This window comes from Callorhinus ursinus, unplaced genomic scaffold (genome assembly GCF_003265705.2).
Source record: "Callorhinus ursinus isolate GAN/ISIS: 27379988/994484 unplaced genomic scaffold, GSC_fseal_2.0 scaffold18, whole genome shotgun sequence".
Lineage (NCBI taxonomy): Eukaryota > Metazoa > Chordata > Mammalia > Carnivora > Otariidae > Callorhinus > Callorhinus ursinus.
In genome coordinates this window covers 1,132,091-1,152,624 of record NW_027397080.1, presented here as the reverse complement: position 1 = coordinate 1,152,624, position 20,534 = coordinate 1,132,091, and the positions used below count along the sequence as shown (strand labels likewise).

General features: G+C 41.6%; 1 protein-coding gene and 1 pseudogene across 1 annotated transcript in view; both read right to left on the bottom strand.

Moving 5' to 3' along the window:
* Positions 1-20,194, bottom strand: part of TESK2 (testis associated actin remodelling kinase 2) — a 137,224-nt gene extending 117,030 nt beyond the window's left edge. Inside the window, exon 1 of the mRNA XM_025855801.2 lies at positions 19,849-20,194. The gene's annotated coding sequence lies outside the window, so the exon portion shown is untranslated. The remainder of the gene's footprint in view (positions 1-19,848) is intronic.
* LOC112812448 (U2 spliceosomal RNA) lies at positions 5,527-5,654 on the bottom strand (annotated as a pseudogene).
* Positions 20,195-20,534: the final 340 nt, after the last annotated feature.

The following is a 20,534-nucleotide window of genomic DNA, read 5'->3' as shown; positions in this document are numbered from 1 at the left end:
ATGTGGAATTTAAGAAACAAAACAAAAAAACCAACAAAGAAAAAAAGAGACAAAAAAACCCAGACTCTTAAATACAGGAAACAAACTGGTGGGTGGGGGGGAGATGGTGAAATAAAGGGGATGAAGAGTATACTTATCTTGATGAGCACTGAGAAATGTACAGAACTGCTGAATCATTACATTGTACACCTGAAACTAATATAACACTGTATATTAATTATACTTGAATAAAAATGAAGAAATAAAGTTACCCCCAAAAAGAATGTAGGTCCAATCCTACAATATGATACCATTTTAATAAAAAATGTATTTTGGAGGCACTTGAGTGGCTCAGTTAGTCAAGTGTCCAACTCTTGATATTGGCTCAGGTCTTGATCTCAGGGTTGTGAGTTCAAGCCCTGTGTTGAGCTCCACACTGGGTGTGGAGCCTACTTAAATAAAAAATGTATTTTTAAAAATAATATCTATCTATTATAGACAGGCAAAATAGCATACTGATTAAAAGATATAGCCTAAAAAAAAAAAAGTTATAGCCTCTATAGCCAATCTGGGTTCAAATCCTTGCTCCATAACTTATAGCTGCATGAACCTGATCAAGTTATTTTATTTTTCTGATCAAGTTATTTTATTTTTTTTGAAAGATTTTATTTATTTATTTGACAGACACAGAAAGAAAGGGAACACAAGCAGGGGGAGTGGGAGAGAGAGAGAAGCAGGCTCCCCCGCTGAGCAGAGAGCCCAATGCGGGGGTCGATCCCAGGACCCTGGGATCAGGACCTGAGCCGAAGGCAGACGCTTAACGACTGAGCCACCCAGGCGCCCCTGATCAAGTTATTTTAAAATCTCTCTACATCTCTAGTTCCCCATCTGTAAAGTGGAAATAAAAATAGTATTTATATTTTAATATTTTATATGTATTAACTTTTTTAATCCTTACAACAAAGGGTTTTTTTTAAATATTTTATTTATTTATTTGAGAGAGAGAATGAGATAGAGCATGAGAGGGGGAGGGTCAGAAGGAGAAGCAGACTCCCTGCTCAGCAGGGAGCCCGATGTGGGACTCGATCCTGGGACTCCAGGATCATGACCTGAGCCGAAGGCAGTCGCTTAACCAACTGAGCCACCCAGGCACCCTCAACAAAGGGTTTTTGATTAAATGAATAGTGCCTGGCAAACAGTAAGCATTTGAATCCTGATTATAAGTTTTATTATAATTATTAAAGATACATATTTATAGTAAACGTCTAAACACATGAACTAGAAAGATAGACACTAAATGCACAGCAGTACTTGCCTTGGGGGAAAGAAGAGAAATGAGATATGCAAGGGAAACAAAGGAGACTTCAACTACAGCAATAAAGTTTTGTTTCCTTTTATTAAAAAATAAACCTATAGCAAACAACACAAAATTATGTATTTGCTAATTTTGTTATTTTTTGTTAATATTTGTTAATTCTGTGGTATTCTATTGTACTCTCTCCTACATTTAATAATTAAAAAGAGAAAGTTAACAGTTTTAAAAAGTCTACTGCAGGGGCACCTGGATGGCTCAGTCAGTTAAGTGTCTGCCTTCCACTCAGGTCATGATCCCAGGGTCCTGGGACCAAGTCCCACATGGGGCTCTCTGCTCAGCAGAGAGCCTGCTTCTCCCTCTCCCTCTGCTTGCTGTTCCCCTGCTTGTGCTCTCTCTCTGTCAAATAAACAAATAAAATCTTTAAAAAAAAAAAGTCTATTACCAATACAACAGCTATGCAATATACCTAATCCAAGAAAACTGAAAAAAATTTGGCAAATAAATAGCATCCCAATGTGCAAGCCAAGTCTCTAGATTCTCAAACTTTTATTCTGCAACAGTTCCACTACAGTTTTTGGTCCAAGGAGTATTTATATCTTAAATTGAAAACTCAAAAGCACTGAGAGAATATGTGGATATTAAAATATAAAAGCACTCATGAGGAATACTGGTATTTAGTTGTACAGCCCACATTACATGCTAAGGTAATATTAATTACTACACAGTTGAGATGAGTGATAAAAAGTACAGTCCCCTCAAGGGAGTAAGAACTTTATTAATCCATTTTGGAGAAGTGCTGAGCATGGGAAAACTTCCAAACCATGCCTTCTGCTCCCTTGGCCTGCATACTAAATGACCACATTTTAAATGAAATCAACCAAGCTACAAATGGCTTTCAATTTAATCTGACAAATTTTGATTAGTCATAAAAGGTAACAAAGATATGAATGAACAGACTCTAAAACCATACCCTATTTAAGTCTAAAAATGATTAATTTTGGGTGCCTGGGTGGCTCAGATGGTTAAGCGTCTGCCTTCAGCTCAAGTCATGATCCCAGGGTCCTGGGATCAAGTCCCGCATCGGGCTCCCTGCTCAGCGGGGAGCCTGCTTCTCCCTCTGCTTCTCTCTCTCTCTCTGTGTCTCCCATGAATAAATAAATAAAATCTTTAAAAAAATAAAAATAAAAAAGATTAATTTTAAAATAAAAAAATACATTATTTGAAATGTGTGAGATTTCACATTTTCAGTCTCCGAATTACCTCCCTTGTTGTTGTTTTTTTTTTTAAGATTTTATTTATTTATTTATTTATTGGACAAAGAGAGACACAGCGAGAGAGGGAACACAAGCAGCTGGAGAGGAAGAAGCAGGCTTCCCGCCGAGCAGGGAGCCTGATGCGGGGCTGGATCCCAGGACCCTGGGATCATGACCTGAGCCGAAGGCAGATGCTTAATGACTGAGCCACCCAGGCACCCCTCCCTTGGTCTTATTTACAGAATATTATCTTTTTGGGGGTGCCTGGGTGGCTCAGTTGATTAAGCATCTGCCTTTGGTTCAAGTCCATGATCTCAGGGTCCAGGAATCAAGCCCCACATTGGGCTCCCCGCTCAGCAGGGAGTCTGCTTCTCCCTCTGCCCCTCCCCCTGCTCGTGCTCTCTCTCTCTCACGCTCTCAAATAAATCTTTAAAAAAAAGATATAATGATTGAAAAAATGCAGATTTCACTTTAAAGAGGCTACTTGATTCAAAAGATTACACTCTCTTGATCAAGAATAATTAATTTTCCCAGGACAAAAAGGTGCCATCCATGCTGCTCCTGGAAGTCTGAGGATCAGAAGGACTGTACACCACATTTTATAGAAAGCACATTGTTTCCAAGGGAATCTGGGAAACATTTCAAAGTCTATACCTTTAGTAAGGATGGCACCTTATTTGCCTGGGGCAATGGAGAAACAATAAATATTATCAATGCCACTAACAAGGGACTACTACTCTTTCAATCTCCCAAAGGCAGTTTGCCTTGAGTTCTCACCCAAAATCACTCTTCTAGCAACGTGGCACAGCTGGGATACCCAAGCTACAACTTTATGATGTGAAAACTGGTACATGATTAAAGTCTTTCATCCAGGGTGCCTGGGTGGCTCAGTTGCTTAAGCGACTGCCTTCGGCTCAGGTCATGATCCTGGAGTCCCAGGATCGAGTCCCGCATCGGGCTCCCTGCTCGGTGGAGAGCCTGCTTCTCCCTCTCCCTCTGCCTGCCTCTCTGCCTACTTGTGCTCTCTATCTCTGTCAAATAAATAAATAAAATCTTAAAAAAAAATAAAATAAAGTCTTTCATCCGGAAAAAAATGTAAAATTGTTGTCCATCCTGGTCAAGAAATAAAACTATCTGTGTTGGAAATGTTAAAAATGAAGTTTACTTGTCCCACATCGGGCTCCTTGCTCAGCAGGGAGTCTGCTTCTCCCTCTCTCTCCCTCTGCTTGTGCTCTCTCTGTCAAATAAAATAAAATCTTAAAAAAAAAAATGAAGTTTACTTATTGAAAACAATTTTACTATGGCAAGATTTATGAAGTAAATTTACTGTTTATTATAAGTGTACACAGTTTTATTGCCTTAAATGGCATCTCAGGATTTTCCTAAACACTGTTAATATATTAAGAATTGCTGTTATTAAAAAAAAAAAGAATTGCTGTTATATTAATTCATTTGAATAACTCTTGTATGTCCAAGTGCTAGTGAAATTCTGTAACACAGGGATTTCCTTTTTTTTTTTTTAGATTTTATTTATGTGAGAGAGAGAGAGAGAGTATAAGCAAGAGGAAGGGCAGAGAGAGAGGGACAAGCAGATTCCCCGCTAAGCGGGGAACATGATGCAGGGCTCGATAACAGGACACTGAGATCATGACCTGAGCCAAAGGCAGCCGCTTAACTGACTGAGCCACCCAGGCACCCCGCAATTTCCTTTTACAATAAGTTTTTATTTACCTAATAATTGTGATTAAATTAAGGCATTTAAAAAAAAAAAAAAAAAAGGAATGATTTTCACCTTGCAAAAACTTGGAATTCTTAAATGAAAACTGGTAATACTATGATCTGCTTCACTAAAAATATTTCAACTGGAGTCTCTGGTTCTCATTTAGGGACATGTGAAAATTTAGGGGGAGGAAGGTCCTTGTCAGGGAGAAGTTACTGTCACAATGGTGAGGGTATGGGGTGGGCACTACTGGCATTTTAGTGGGCAGGGCCCAGGGAAGCTAAATGTCTTACAATGCACAGGACAGTCCCGCACAACAAAGAATTGTCTTGCCCTAATGCCAATAGTGCCCCCATTGAGAAACGCTGCGTTAGAAAGGCTTCATCAGTTTGACTTTAAACTAGGAAATAACCTTCAACGTTCTTTCAAAAATAACAAAATTATGTTTCTAGCAAGGACACAAATCATTTTCTAGTAACTGTAGTCTCAATTTCAATACTTAAAACCTTGGGGCGCCTGAGTGGCTCAGTCGTTAAGCGTCTGCCTTCGGCTCAGGTCCTGATCCCAGGGTCCTGGGGTTGAGCCCCGCATCGGGCTCCATGCTCTGCAGGAAGCCTGCTTCTCCCTTTCACACTCCCCCTGCTTGTGTTCCCTCTCTCGCTGTGTCTCTCTCTGTCAAATAAATAAATAAAATCTTAAAAAAAAAAATACTTATAACCTTGAAAGTTCAAAACTTTTGCTTTTTTTTTTTTTTTACATAGGCAAGTATGTCTTTTCAAAGGCTGATTTTGGGGTACCTGAGTGGCTCAGTCAGTTGAGCATCCTGAACCACTCTTGATTTCGGCTCAGGTCATGATCTCAGGGTCCTGGGATCTAGGCACAACGGGCTCCACCTCCCTCTCCCTCTGCCCCTCCTCCAACTCACATGTGCACACTCTCTCTCTCTTTCTAAAATAAATAAATAAAATCTTTTATTTTTTAAAAAGGCTAATTTTCGGGCGCCTGGGTGGCTCAGTTGGTTAAGCGACTGCCTTCGGCTCAGGTCATGATCCTGGAGTCCCGGGATCGAGTCCCGCATCGGGCTCCCTGCTCAGCAGGGAGTCTGCTTCTCCCTCTGACCCTCCCCCCATCTCATGTGCTTTCTCTCTCATTCTCTCTCTCAAATAAATAAAATCTTAAAAAAAAAATAAAAAAAAATAAAAAGGCTAATTTTCACTTATACTGGAATTGATTTATTTTTCACAAAGGAGATACAATTAAAAGCTTTGACTGGGGAAAGTAATCTGAAAAGCCACCAATAAAAGAGTTAGTGAGCTAAATAATCTATATCCAATATTATATATTTTATCTTTCACACTTGATCTTAGCCAAAAGGCCAAGAAGCGATATATATTTTATCTTTCAAAGTAGTAATTCCACAAATGACTTTCCAGAAAATCAAGGAAACCTTTTTAGGACTACCAGTTAGATCATACTAACACCTGAAATGCTTCTGGAAATAACTGCAGCCACAATTCACCATGGGCCATGCATTCATCAAGTGTTTTGCATACGCTATCTCTAGTATTTATGACAATGATACAAAGTAGGTATCTCCAATTTAAAGAGGACAAAATTAGACACAGATTAAAAGACTCGATCAAACTCAAACAACTGGTGACAGACTTGGGATTCAAATCCAGTAGTTCCGAATTTAAACACTTCCCACTAAGATATATCTCCAGAAAAACAGCTAAATTTCTGTGAAAATGATTTGCATATTAGCTAGATAGAAAGCTACTACTATTCCCCACTCTACCTTGACAACAGAGGCTAAGGAATATACAGTGATAGCTCCACCAGCCTCTGGAACAAAAGCCTTCAGTGTTTTGTTTTGATTTTTTAAGATTTTTTTAAGATATATTTATCAATTTATTTATTTATTTGAGAGAGAGAGACAGCATGCAAGCAGGGGGGAAAGACAGAGGGAGAGAGGGGGAGAGAGGGAGAGAGAGAATCTCAAGCGGACTCCACCCTGAGCACGGAGCCCAATGTGGGGCTTAATCTCACAACCCTGAGATCATGGACCTGAGCCAAAATCAAGAGTTGGACGCTTAACCAACTGAACCACCCAAGTGCCCCAAGCCTTCTGTCATTTAATCACATTCTACAGACATAAAAATTAGCATTGGTTTAAATAGACAGACTGTCTCAAGAATGGATGCCAAGCCGACAGGGAAGATATGTCAACTCTCAATCATTTTTCTTTTCCATTCTAATATATAGGATTTGTTGTTTCTTACCCTCTCATTTCACAGGAACAAAGTAGAGTAAACTTCACAATAGTGGAGATGAAAATAAAATCCTGCAATGCAGTGAACAGCTATCAACCAATAGCAGGCAGGACATGGCAAAGTGTCAGCCAGCAACCAAAAACTTTCAATATCCATCAAATATAAAATCATGTGTGCACAAAGTTGGTAATGAAGCCCCACAAAGTGACTAAAAAGGATTGCTGAGATTTCAGTGGACTTTTATACCCCGAGTATAAAGAGTAGAAAAAGAATACAAAAAATATCCTAATCATATATTATTTTCTTTCTATTATCATAAAAACTTGCAAACTCAAAATAAAACAAAGATTGGTTATGGGTAAGATGTGACCCAGAAAACTGGCCATTTTCCAGAATAGGAATACTGACAAGTGCATTAACTATGTTTCAAGACCAACCACATGGCAAATCTACATGACAGGTCTGCTCAGCTACTATCCTTTCTGTGGACCAACATAGCAAATACAGACACATTTCAGGATGACTGCCTAATTAAAAATAAAAGCAATACTGCTGAACTTGCCATCCTACTGTGAAATAATGAGTTGCAGTTTCCATTCAAACTAAAGGCAATCTAACATAAAAACTGGCATCCTGGGGGGTGGGGGGATGGGTTAGCCCAGTGATGGGTATTAAGGAGGGCACATATTGCATGGAGCACTGGGTATTATATGCAAACAATGAATCATGGAACACTACATCAAAAACTAATGATGTAATGTATGGTGACTAACATACATAATAAAATAAAATTAAAAAAAAAACTGGCATTCCCTATTTAATTAGCCATGTATTACACAATGGCATATATTGGTGTCAGACAGATCAAAAGCCAGTTCTTAAAACTATTATCTCTTTTGTTTTGTTTTTTTTTTTTTAAAGATTTTATTTATTTATTTGACAGAGAGAGAGCGAGACACAGTGAGAGAGGGAACACAAGCAGGGGGAGAGGGAGAGGGAGAAGCAGGCTTCCCGCGGAGCAGAGAGCCCGATGCGGGGCTTGATCCCAGGACCCCGGGATCATGACCTGAGCTGAAGGCAGACGCTTAACGACTGAGCCACCCAGGCGCCCCAACTATTATCTCTTTTGGATAAACATCTTACCTGCTGTTTTAACTACCATCTACCAGGCCTTACGTCATGACATAAAACAGAAACTTAGGACGAAAGTTCTACAGGCATTTAGATTAACTAGTCCAATCTTTTGGTCAATCCAGGAATACCCCTCTGTTAACTTATTCAAATGTTAATTGGGTTCCCACTAGGTACAAGTCATTATGATAAGTGTTATAATATTTACTGAGTATTTACTACAATCCAGTCTTACAAGTGCTTTATATGTTTAATATTCATACCAGCCCTATAAAATAGATATTATCCCCGTTTTATAAATGTGGAAACAAAGATACGAAGGAATTAATTAAGTAGTCCACTTCTTACAGCCAAGAAGTCACAGAGTCAGAATTGAAATCCAAAGCCTGTACTCTTAATCACTATTCTACTGCCTCTCTGGGATAAGGATATAGAAAACCAAATAAAACCAGACTCAACCCCTCTAGGAGCTTAGTCTCTCCCAGAAAGACACATGTAAATCAATGAGTACAATACAGTGTGATAATTGCTAATGACAGATTAGAAAGAAGGAGGGCTTAATTAAAGCACTAACAGTCTAAGACAGAGAATTAGGAAAGAAGGTAAGTGGGACTTTGAAAAGGTGACCAAATGGAAGTAGGAGGTATGAGAGGTACTTAGGATGACTCCAAGTTTAACTAGAATCCTTCCCTTGTTTCAGGTTTGGGTGACTGGGGGAATGAGTAGGCATCACCAAAAGGAGATTTGTGAATTGATTCAAATTCACTCTTGGTCTTATTGAGGAGTTTGAGATGCCTGAAGAAATACCAAGAGACAACATTGAGGAAGCAGCTGAAGACACACACTGGAGCTCAGAAGAGAGGACTAGCCTGGAGATACAGACTTGAAACCCATTTACACTTACCAATATTCTAAAGAGTTTCCCAAAGTAGAGAATATGAGTAATAGCTAATATTTACTGAGTTGCTATTATGTGCCAAAGCCCAATCTCCTTCTTTATGTCTTTAAGTGAGATCAGATAAGAGGTAAAGGGAACACCAACATATACAGCACAAAACAGAGGTAAAAATAAAACCAAGAGAAAGTATGTCACACAAGCCAAAGCTGGGAATGATATATCAAATGCCACAAGATATTCAAATAATATGAAAAAAAGTGTCCCCTGGATTGAACACTACAGAGGCAAGAGTAAGCTCAGCCTACTGAAAAAACACCGCTAACAAAGAACTCGATAATTCCTCCAATGGCTTGTTCTATTATTAGAAAGTTCTTTTTTTTTTTTAAAGATTTTATTTATTTATTTGACAGAGAGAGACATAGTGAGAGAGGGAACACAAGCAGGGGGAGTAGAAGAGGGAGAAGCAGGCTTCCCCGCGGAGCAGGGAGCCCAATTTGGGGCTCGATCCCAGGACCCTGGGATCACGACCTGAGCCAAAATCAAGAGCCAGAGGCTTAACTGACAAGGCAACCCAGGTGCCCCTATTATTAGGAAGTTCTAATTGTTACAAAAATAATCTTTCAAGGGGCGCCTGGGTGGCTCAGTCGTTAAGCGTCTGCCTTTGGCTCAGGTCGTGATCCCAGGGTCCTGGGATCGAGCCTCACATCGGGCTCCCTGGTCCACGGGGAAGCCTGCTTCTCCCTCTCCCACTCCCCCTGCTTGTGTTCCCTCTCTTGCTATGTCTCTCTCTGTCAAATAAATAAATAAAATCTTTTAAAAAATAATTTAAAAAAATAATAATCTTTCCAAAGAAATAAAAGCATAGGGGAATGCCTGCGTGGCTCAGTCAGTTAGGCGTCTGCCTTCGGCTCAGGTCATGATCCCAGGGTCCTAGGATCGAGTCCCACATCGGGCTCCTTGCTCCGCGGGAAGTCTGCTTCTCCCTCTCCTCCCATTCCCCCTGCTTGTGTTCCCTCTCTCGCTGTGTCTCTCTCAGATAAATAAAATCTTTTAATAAAACAAAAAGACATCAGTGGAGGATGTAACTGCAGATAGGGTGGAAATAACAAGAAAACTAGAATTAGAAGTGGAGCCTGAAGGGGCGCCTGAGTGGCTCAGTCAGTTAAGCATCTGCCCTTCGGCTCAGGTCATGATCTCAGGGTTCTGAGATCAAGCCTCCCGTCAGTCTCCCCACTTCTCTCCCTCCCCCTCTGTCCTTCCCCACTCCTCGTCCTTGCTCTCTCTCTCTCTCTCGTGTTCTCTCTCAAATAAGTTAAATCTTATAAATAAATAAATAAATAAATAAATAAATAAATAAATAAATAAATAAAATCTTTAAGAAGTAGGGGCACCTGGGTCGCTCAGTCAGTTAAAGCGTCTGCCTTCAGCTCAGGTCATGATCTCAGGGTCCTGGGATCGGGCCCCCTGCTCAGCAGGGGGTCTGCTTCTCCCTCTTCCTTTGTCCTCTACCCCCCTCCTCTACCCCCCTGCTTATGCTTGTTCTCTCTCTCTCTCTCTCTCTCTCTCAAATAAGTAAATAAATCTAAAAAAAAATTTTTTTTAAGTGGAACCTGAAGATGTGACTGAACTGTTAAAATCTCATGATAAAACTTCCTTTTTACGGATGAGCAAAGAAAGTGGTTTCTTGGGATGGAATCTACTCCTGAAGATGCTGTGAAGATTGCTGAAATGACAATAAAGGATTCAGAATATTAAATGAACTTAGTTGATAAAGCAGCTGCAGGTTTTGAGAGGACTGACTCCAATTTGGAAAGAAGTATTGCTGTGGGTAAAATGCTATCAGAGTCACATGCTACTGAGGAATCACTCCTGCAAGTAAGAGAAAATCAATGTGGCAAACTTCACTGTTGTCTTATTTTAAGAAATTGCCACAGCCACCTCAACCTTCAGCAACCAGCATGCTGATCAGGCAGTGGCCATCAACATCGAAGCAAGACTCTCCACCAGCAAAAAGATTATGACTTCCTGAAAGCTGAGATGATGGTTAGCATTTTTAGCAATAAAGTACAGTCAACCCTTGAACAACACCTCTGAACTGCATGGGTCCACTTATAAATGAATTTTTGATACATACGGTGAAGTACTGTAAATGTATTTTCTCTTCCTTATGACTTTCTTAATAATATTTTCTTTTCTCTAGCTTACTTTATTGTAAGACATAGTACATAATACAGTACAGTACAGTACATAATAATTCAGGGGCACCTGGGTGGCTCAGTCAGTTGGGTGTCCAACTCTTGATTTTGGCTCAGGCCATGATCTCAGGGTTGTAAGCTCAAGCCCTGTGTCAGGCTCTGCACTCAGTGGAGGGTCTGCCTGAGATTCTTTCTCTCCCTCTCCCTCTGCCCCTCCCCTCCCTCTGCTTTGCCTGTGCACTCATTCACTCTCTCTCTAAAATAAATAAATCTTTTTTTTTTAAGATTTTATTTATTTGGGCGCCTGGGTGGCTCAGTTGATTAAGCGACTGCCTTCAGCTCAGGTCATGATCCTGGGGTCCCAGGATCGAGTCCCGCATCGGGCTCCCTGCTCAGCGGGGAGTCTGCTTCTCCCTCTGACCCTCCCCCCTCTCGTGCTCTCTCTCTCTCATTCTCTCTCTCTCTCTCAAATAAATAAATAAAATCTTTAAAGAAAAATAAAAATAAATAAAAAGATTTTATTTATTTAAGGGACACCTGGGTGGCTCAGTCACTAAGCGTCTGCCTTCAGCTCAGGTCATGGTCCTAGGGTCCTGGGATCAAGCCCCACGTCGGGGCTCCCTGCTCAGTGGGGAGCCTACTTCTCCCCCTGCTTCTGCCCCTCCCACTGCTCAAGCTCTCCTTCTTTCTCTGTCAAATAAATAAAAAAATCTTTAAAAAAATATTCCCCCAAAAATACTTTCATTCAACATTGTTTCCTTCTCGAACATATTATTTCCACTAAAGGGAATATTTTATACCCATTAAAACTGACAGCTACGATAAGCACACAAAGATGAGTATTAACTTAGGGCCGCCTGGGTGGCTCAGTCGTTAAGCGTCTGCCTTCGGCTCAGGTCATGATCCCAGGGTCCTGGGATCAAGACCCACATCAGGCTCCCTGCTCCGCGGGAAGCCTGCTTCTCCCTCTCCCACACCCCCTGCTTGTGTTCCCTCTCTCGCTGTGTCTCTCTCTGTCAAATAAATAAATAAAATCTTTAAAAAAAAAAGAGAGTATTAAGTTACACACTGTCATTATCAGTAATAGGATAAAACTAGAGACAATCCAGGGTGACTCAGTCGTTAAGCATCTGCCTTCGGCTCAGGTCATGATGCCAGGGTCCTGGGATCGAGGCCCACATCGGGCTCCCTGCTCAGTGGGAAGCCTGCTTCTCCCTCTCCCACTCCCCCTGCTATGTTCCCTCTCTCGCTGTGTCTGTCAAATAAATAAATAAAACCTTTAAAAAAAAAAAAAAACTAGAGACAATCCAAATGTCCATCAATAGGGATAGGTTAAATAAATTGTACACCCGTATAATTTGTACACCCGTATAATTTAATATTATACAGTCATTAAAAGAATGAGGTCAATTCTATACCTAACATAGAAAGATGTCCAAGTTTCACTATAAAGTGATAATAGCAAGTTGCAAAATAGATTGACTAGTGGGATTTTTTTTTTTTAGTGTAACAGTGAACATTATATCCTCTTATCTATAAAATAGAGATAAATATTAACTGTATCTCACTGGGTTATTATGAGAATTAAATGAGTATATGCCTAGAAAACAATTTAGAGGAATATATACACTAAACTGTCATCTTGGTGGAGGAAGTATTTATGAGACACTCATTTTTTTTATGGAATACATTCAGCACAGTGGTTTCTTACAATGATCATGCATTACTTTTATTTCAAAAATGAAGATAAAAAGGTAGAACTAAAAACTATTTTTTCATCCCTCCTGCAAAAGTAGCTTAGACCACATGAGAATAGTAGCCTAGACCACATTTATGATATATGTGAAATGGGAAGAGGGAAGGGCAAAAAATGTAAAAATTGAATAGTCAGTGATTAAAAAAATTTTTAATTATATTCATATATTCATTCATTTATTTGAGAGGGAGAGAGTGAGTGAGAGAGAGACAGAGAGTGCATGAGTGGGGGGAGGGGCAGAGGGAGAAACAGACTCCCAGCTAAGTAGGAAGCCCAATGGGAGGCTCCATCCCAGGACCCTGAGATCAGGACCTGAGCCAAAGGCAGATGCCCAACCAAGTAAGCCAACCAGGTGCCCCCTTAGTATGGTTTTTAAAGACTATGCTCTATTAAAACTGGCCTAATTATACCCCAGACTTAACCCACCTTTCAAGTGTAGCCTTCCCTTCCTATCTCAGCTGAAGTGATACTCACCTCATTCTAGCTGTTATACTCAGTTAATGTCTTCTTGGTCTTCCTGTCTCCACTCTTGCACCTGGTTCCAATCTATTCTCCAAGGGGAGTAAACTTTTGAGAACTCTTCGTGTGTGATAGAAAGGCTCTTTCTTATTTGGCCTCGTCCCTTATCACTAGCCTCATCTCTCTCTACTCCTTTCTACAAACAAAATCTACTCTAGACAAAGAGAATTACTTGTAGAGCTCTGCTCACACTTTAATGCCTATACAGGCAATATTCTTTCTCCCTGGCATGTTCTTCCTGACCTCTTCTACATAGCTCTCTCAGTAATCATCTCACGTGGGAAGTGTCCTCTGACCCTTCAATCTCCTTGTGTGTGTGTGTGTGTGTGTGTGTGTGTGTGCGCTTTGATAATGCCTTGCACAAATCTCTGCTGTTACCGTAATTACACAGTATTTCAATTGTTTATCCGTCTCTTTCACTGGACTATGAGCTCCATAAGGGCTTAGACTCAAACTTACTCACCTCCAAATGAACTGTGGCATATAAATTTCAATCCTACCGTATCAAAATTTACAGTAGAGAAGAAAATGAAAATAAGTAGGCGTTCAGATTCCATACTTTCTATGTAAAAGCATATTCATTTTTTCATTCACTCAGTCAACAAACATTTATTTAGTACCTACTAGGGGCCAGGCACTTTGCCAAGGCCTAGAGAGTTGGTGATGACAATACAGACATAAACAAAGAAAGCACAAAAAGAATTCTGAAAGGATACATCCAAAATGTTAAAATTGGCCATTAACATTTAGACTCTAGGGGGACGCCTGGGTGGCTCAGTCGTTAAGCGTCTGCCTTCGGCTCAGGTCGTGATCCCAGGGTCCTGGGATTGATGCCCCGCATCGGGCTACCTGCTCCGCAGGAAGCCTGCTTCTCCTCCTCCCACTCCCCCTGCTTGTGTTCCCTCTCTCACTGTGTCTCTCTCTGTCAAATAAATAAATAAAATCTTTTAAAAAAAAAATTTAGACTCTAGGGAAGATGTGAATAATTTATATCTTTTCCTTTAAAATCACCTCTATTGGGGAGGAGGGTGAGGGGATGGGTTAGCCTGGTGATGGGTATTAGAGAGGGCACATTCTGTGTGGAGCACTGGGTGTTATGCACAAACAATGAATCATGGAACACTGCATCAAGAACTAATGATGTAATGTATGGTGATTAACATAATAAAAAATTAAAAATAATAAAAAATTAAAATGCAAAAAAATAAATAAAATCACCTCTATTTTCCTATTCTACCTTAATGAAAATGCATTAATTTTATAATCACACACACACATATATGTGAGGTGTCCTCCCAAATTACAAATTCCTACCCATCAGCAGAAATACAACACCCATGGTAAATAATGTGTAAATTTGTGAATCATAGCTAATGTGAAAGCAAAACAAATTTTGAGAACTTTTAATCACATTCTAATTATAGAATCCTAATATGGGGACCCTGCATGGTTCAGTTGGTAGAGCCGCTGCCGTAGGCTCAGGTCATGATCCTGGAGTCCCAGATCGAGCTCTGCATCAGGCTCCCTGCTTCTCCCTCTCCCCTCCCCCAACTCATTCTCACTTTCTCTTTCTCTCTCTCTCAAATAAATTATTTTAAAAAAATGTTTAAAAAAATAAAATTTAATTTAAAAAAAGAATTATAATATAAAGAACAAAACTAAAGTATGCAAAAATACTTCAGGATTTCCATAGTGCCTACTTTTGAAAAAGATCCCATGCAAATTGTCCGAGGACAACAATGACCACAACATCAATACCACCAGTTTTCCACACTGCAGAAAGAAAATTATGTCATTGTATTCCACTTAATGCAGAAGAGATGACAGTCTCTCTACAATTTATTCAGAAGACAAATTAATAAATAACACCATATTTCATCTGTATAATGATTTACAGTTTATACTTCACAAAGTACTTTGACCTTCAAAATAATTGTTTTCTTGTTCCCACTGGATAGATAAAAAGTGAAGGATGAAAATGGAGAAGGCCTTTCTAACTATGACTCAAAATCCAAAAGCCATAAAAGAAAAGATTAAGAAATTTGTCTACATAAAAAAGAAAAATTTGTCTACATAAAAATACATCTAAATCTAAAAGTTTTTCTTTTTTTTTTTTAAAGATTTTATTTATTTGACAGAGAGAGACACAGCGAGAGAGGGAACACAAGCAGGGGGAGCGGGAGAGGGCAAAGCAGGCTTCCCACCGAGCAGGGAGCCTGATGAGGAGCTCCATCCCAGGACCCTGGGATCATGACCTGAGCTGAAGGCAGACGCTTAACGACTGAGCCACCCAGGCGCCCCAAAAGCAATTAAAATTTTCTTAAAAAATTATCACAAGTAGGCCTCTAACTGAAACAACCACCCACTCTGAGTGCTCAGCAAAAATAATACTAATGAGACCACACTGAAGTCATCTCCATATGATGACTTGGAAAATAGTATAATACACATTGTTGGTCCAAAACATTCAGCATCACCCACACTATACATTGTAATAATCGGGCTTCACTTACTGGAAGGAGATGAAATTCTCATAAAGGCCTTTATCATTGATTTCAAATTCCAACACAAAGTTCACTTTGCTGAACAATGAAGTATACAACACTAAGACTATATCTACAAACACTTTCACATAGGGAAAAAAAAAAACATTAAATCAAGTCAGCTTTCTACTCTAAATAAGCCAGGGAATGAGTACATGTAAATACGTAATTTTCCTTTTACAATTAACATAAGCACAGGGACGTTTGGGTGGCTCAGTCAGTTAAGCGTCTCCCTTGGACTCAGGTCATGATCCTAATGTCCTGGGATCAAGTCCCACATCAGGCTCCTTGCTAAGCAGGGAACCTGCTTCTCCCTCTGCCTGCCGCTCCCCCTGCTTGTGTGTGCGTGCTCTCTCTCTGACAAATAAATACTTTAAAAAAAAATTAACATAAGCACAAAATGTTGTTGGGGATTCTGGGGTAGAGTCCCTAGCTTAGTCTCCCAAAATATACACTTTTAAACACAACTGAATAGGCCCACCGAAAGATTTTTGAGACCATCCCCATTATACATCTGTATGAGAGAATAAGATATCATAGATCCAGGGCACAGGAACTTGACATTAATTCACACAAACATCTATATCACCTAGTACTACTTTCTTTTTTTTAAGATTTTATTTATTCATTTGTCAGAGAGAGAGAGAGAGAGAGAGAGACAGCACAAGCAGGAGGAGAGGCAGGCTCCCGATGTGGGACTCGATCCCAAGTCCCTGGGATCATGACCCAAGCCGGAGGCTGGTGCCTAACCCACTGAGCCACCCAGGCGTCCCCTAGTACTACTTTCTAACAAGTAACAAGGAACTTCCAATTCAATCCTGGGTCCCTCAGTTCTGAGCAGCCCCACCTATAGAATCCAGTATCTCCTCTGTTCCATTTCCTGCTATCATACTAGGCAATTATGACATCCATACCAATGACATATTCAACATACTTCACAGTCCCATAACCTCCTACTACTTCAATAACCTTTACTTCCATTCCCCTTCAACAGCACTATAACAGTTATATCCTGTTTTGTTTTAAGATTTTATTTATTTATTTGACAGAGAGAGAGAGAGCACAAGCAGGGGGAGCTGCAGAGGGAGAGGGAGAAGCAGGCTCTCCACTGAGCAGGGAGCCAGATGCAGGGCTCAATCCCAGGACCCTAAGATAATGACCTGAGCCGAAGGCAGACGCTTAACTGACTGAGCCACCCAGGCGCCCCTATACCCTGTTGTTGTTTGTTTTTTTTTATCTTGAAATAATGAACTCTCAGTTGTCCCATTCTATATTTATTTTTTTGTAGTAATCTCTAAACCAACTGTGGGGCTCAAACTCACAACCCCAAGAGCTGCATACTCCTCCTCACACTGAGCCAGCAAGGCACCCCTCACATTCTGTATTTCTTTTTTTTTTTTTTAAGATTTTATTTATTTGACAGAGCGATACACAGCGAGAGAGGGAACACAAGCAGGGGGAGCAGGAGAGGGAGAAGCAGGCTTCCCGCAGAGCAGGGAGCCCGACATGGGGCTCGATCCCAGGACCCTAGGATCATGACCTGAGCTGAAGGCAGACGTGTAACGACTGAGCCACCCAGGTGCCCCCCATTCTGTATTTCTTAAAGAACCTGGTCTTCAACCACATTTCTGATTGTCTCCTTATTCTCCAAGTACACTGGCCCTTCTGAAGATTTTACTTCTTAAAACCCCAGCTTGGACTCTCAGACTCCATCATAACTCCCACACTATCACTAGCATTGTAAAGTTACTCTCCATTTTATCTTCCTTTCTTATATATTCCAATTCTGGATCAACCCAACCATCTTTTCTGCACTCCCACTCTTAGGCTGCTGGAGAAAGTGTAAGATCCATGCTACTGGGCCCCATTACAAATATATTATTTCTAACTTTTACTAGGCCCTCAAAGTTGTCAGCAATCTTTTTTTTTATCCTTAATCTATTTTCATTTTCCATTGAAGATTTCCATGGCCCTAATACTCACCATAGTTCCTTTAGTCTCCAGAAATAATTGACTTCTCTACAGATAACTAATCACATCAAGAAAATAAGACCATCTGTCACACTCCTGCATGTTCTTTTCCTTCTACCACAACATCATCCATCTTAACTTCTATCCTTTTAGTATCAAAGAATGAAATGCCCGGGCGCCTGGGTGGCTCAGTTGGTTAAGCGACTGCCTTCGGCTCAGGTCATGATCCCGGAGTCCCGGGATCGAGTCCCACACATCGGGCTTCCTGCTCAGCAGGGAGTCTGCTTCTCCCTCTGACCCTCTTCCCTCTCGTGCTTGCTATCTCTCATTCTCTCTCTCTCTCAAATAAATAAATAAAATCTTTAAAAAAAAAAAAAAAAGAATGAAATGCCCTGGGGCCCTGCTCATGCTCTCGCTCACTATCTCTGTCTCCAATAAAATCTTTAAAAAAAAAAAAAATGAAATGCCCAACATATTTCCTAGATAAAATTTCCCCTCAACCTACAAAACTGTTTCACCCATACTAAAAAAAAAAAAATACCCCCCCACACACACACACGTGCCATAGTGGAAAGTTCAAATTCCTGCCTACAATCTTCCCAGTTGTAAAAGAGGAATACTGATACCTAAACCACAAGGCTGGTGTGATCTATAAAGCATTTTTACAGTACCTGACATAGAGTATATTCTCAATAAAAACGTTACCAGCATCTCTCTTTCACAACCACACCTGCTGAAAGAGTAATTTTCCTCACTGCCTCCCATTTGTTCCTCAATCCATCTCACATTGCCACCATTGCACAATTCAAAGTGTCTTTCAGAGGAAACAAGTGATCTCCTAATTGCTAAATTCAGTGGTTTCTTTCTAATCATCATTCTACTTGAGCTTTGCAGCACCTAACAGTGATGGTCATCCCCTCCCATATTGAAACCCTTCTTCCTTTGGTCTCTATTATAATGCTATTCTGTTCTTATTCTTGTCCCATTCCTTTAACCTCTCTTTCTCAGTGTCTATTACCCTTCAAACAATGATGTTCCTTCTGGCCCACAGCCCTTTTCTCTTTCAGTATTACCATCCCATACTAAATCTTCAAATATCCCTGTTTTATATTCTCTGTTGACCCTCAAATTTAGGTATTCAGTTCCAACCTCACTCCCAATTTTCATACCCAAATTTCCAGCAAACCACAGTGATATCTGAAAAACACCTCAAATTAAGTATGTCCAAAACGAAATTCATTACCTTTCCTCAAAACTGCTTCTTTGTGTTCCCTATTACAATTAACACTACCAATGCATCCCACCAACGAAGTCAGAAACCTCCACTAACCCTCTCAACTCTGGAAACTTCATGGAATTGAAACCTCCTGGAGGTGCTCGCCATCCTCTTCATTTTCCTACCACTATTCCAGTTCATCCCCTCTGACCTGGATTAGCGCACTCCTTTCCTGCCTACCTAGGCTTTCTGCCTCAACACTGTCTGCACTTTCAATTCTTCCTCCACATGCTCACCAGAGATAATCAATCATACCAAACTCCTGCTTACAAAACCTTCAGTGGCTCCCCATACCTATAGAGCAAAGTCCAAATTCTTCAGCAAGCTTTTCTCAGAGTTATAAACGGAAAGGTCTTTAAATCAGACAAACATGGGTTTCATTTCTAGCTAAATCTAAATCCTGGCTTAGTCCAGAGTCTTCCAAGTGAAGTGTAAAAGACAGAAGAGGGAAAAGGAAGGATGGGGAGAATAAGGATGACAGGAGGAGGGAAAAGAGAGGGACGCGGTAGTGTCTTGGGGAGGGGTGGGAGGTGAGGGCAGAGTACTTCAGCGTAGAAGGGGAAAGTTTCCAGGTAAGAGGAGGTTTGAGGGAAGTAAAGTGAAGGAGTCCAGATCTCTGAGGGACGAGGGAGGCTCTGTGTGGAGTTGGAGCTATCTGAAACAAGTGTTCTCCGAGAAAATGAGGGCTTCCTGAGTGTCTGAAGTGAGAAAAGTCCGTGAGAAGAGTCAAGGACCAGGTCCCTGACACGAAGGAGCTTCTAATGGGTTCCCGGCCTCTGAGGCGAGGAAGCGGGGGTAGGGGTGGGGGCTGTCCCGGGACCCTGAGGAAAGTGAAAAGGGAAGGGAAAGGGATCGAGGAGTATCCCCCAGCCGCTCAGAGGAGGACCGTGGGAAGCGAAGGGGTCCTGTCGGTGCTGAGAGACCCTAGCGCCAATGCTCGGAGCCGCGGCGGTGTAAGGAGCCGCGCGCGCGGGCCGGGGCGCCCCGGGCTTGTGCCCTATGCGCTCTCTTGGCGTTACCTGAGGCGGGACTGAGCAGCCAGAGGGGTGCCGGCGCGGGCGGGAGGCGGAGGCAGCAGCAAAGTGGGAGCATAGTAGCCCTCACAGCTCGGAAGCGGCAGAGGCTCTTAGCCTGCGGAGGTGGTGGGGGTCCCTCGCGCAGAGGCCGGCGACTCGGCGGAACTAGCGGCAGCGAAGGACGAGGAGGCTACTGCCATGGCCTCGCAGTCGGGACCGTTCCCCCCGTCCGTTTGGCGGGGCCAGGAGGATCCCAACCGCGAGCCAGAAAAGGAAGGGGAAACTCCGCTGAGCTCCGCGGCCGCGAGCGACTGAAACGCCTGCCCAGCCAGCCTGCGGGAGCTGGGCGGGGCTTAAGGTGAGCACGCCCCTCTCCTCAAGCCTCCGAGCAGCCAATCAACCGTCAATCTTTGATAAACGAGCTAGTGGAATTACCCAATTAGCATTAGGAATGCCACGTGGTATGAGGGTGGACTCAACAGGCGTCCGGCAAAGCCAATCAACAGCCCTAGGCGCCAACTCTGGAAGACTGTAAGACGAAGAGAACCAATAGGAAGGAAGAGGAGGTTAAAAACAGAAGAGGCAGTGTGTTGGGAAGGCGGAACCAAGGAGGAGGGAATACACCTGGGGGAAACCCAAGTTCCAAGCCTCAGCGCAGGGGGGTGCGGGGGGCGGGACAATAAACACGA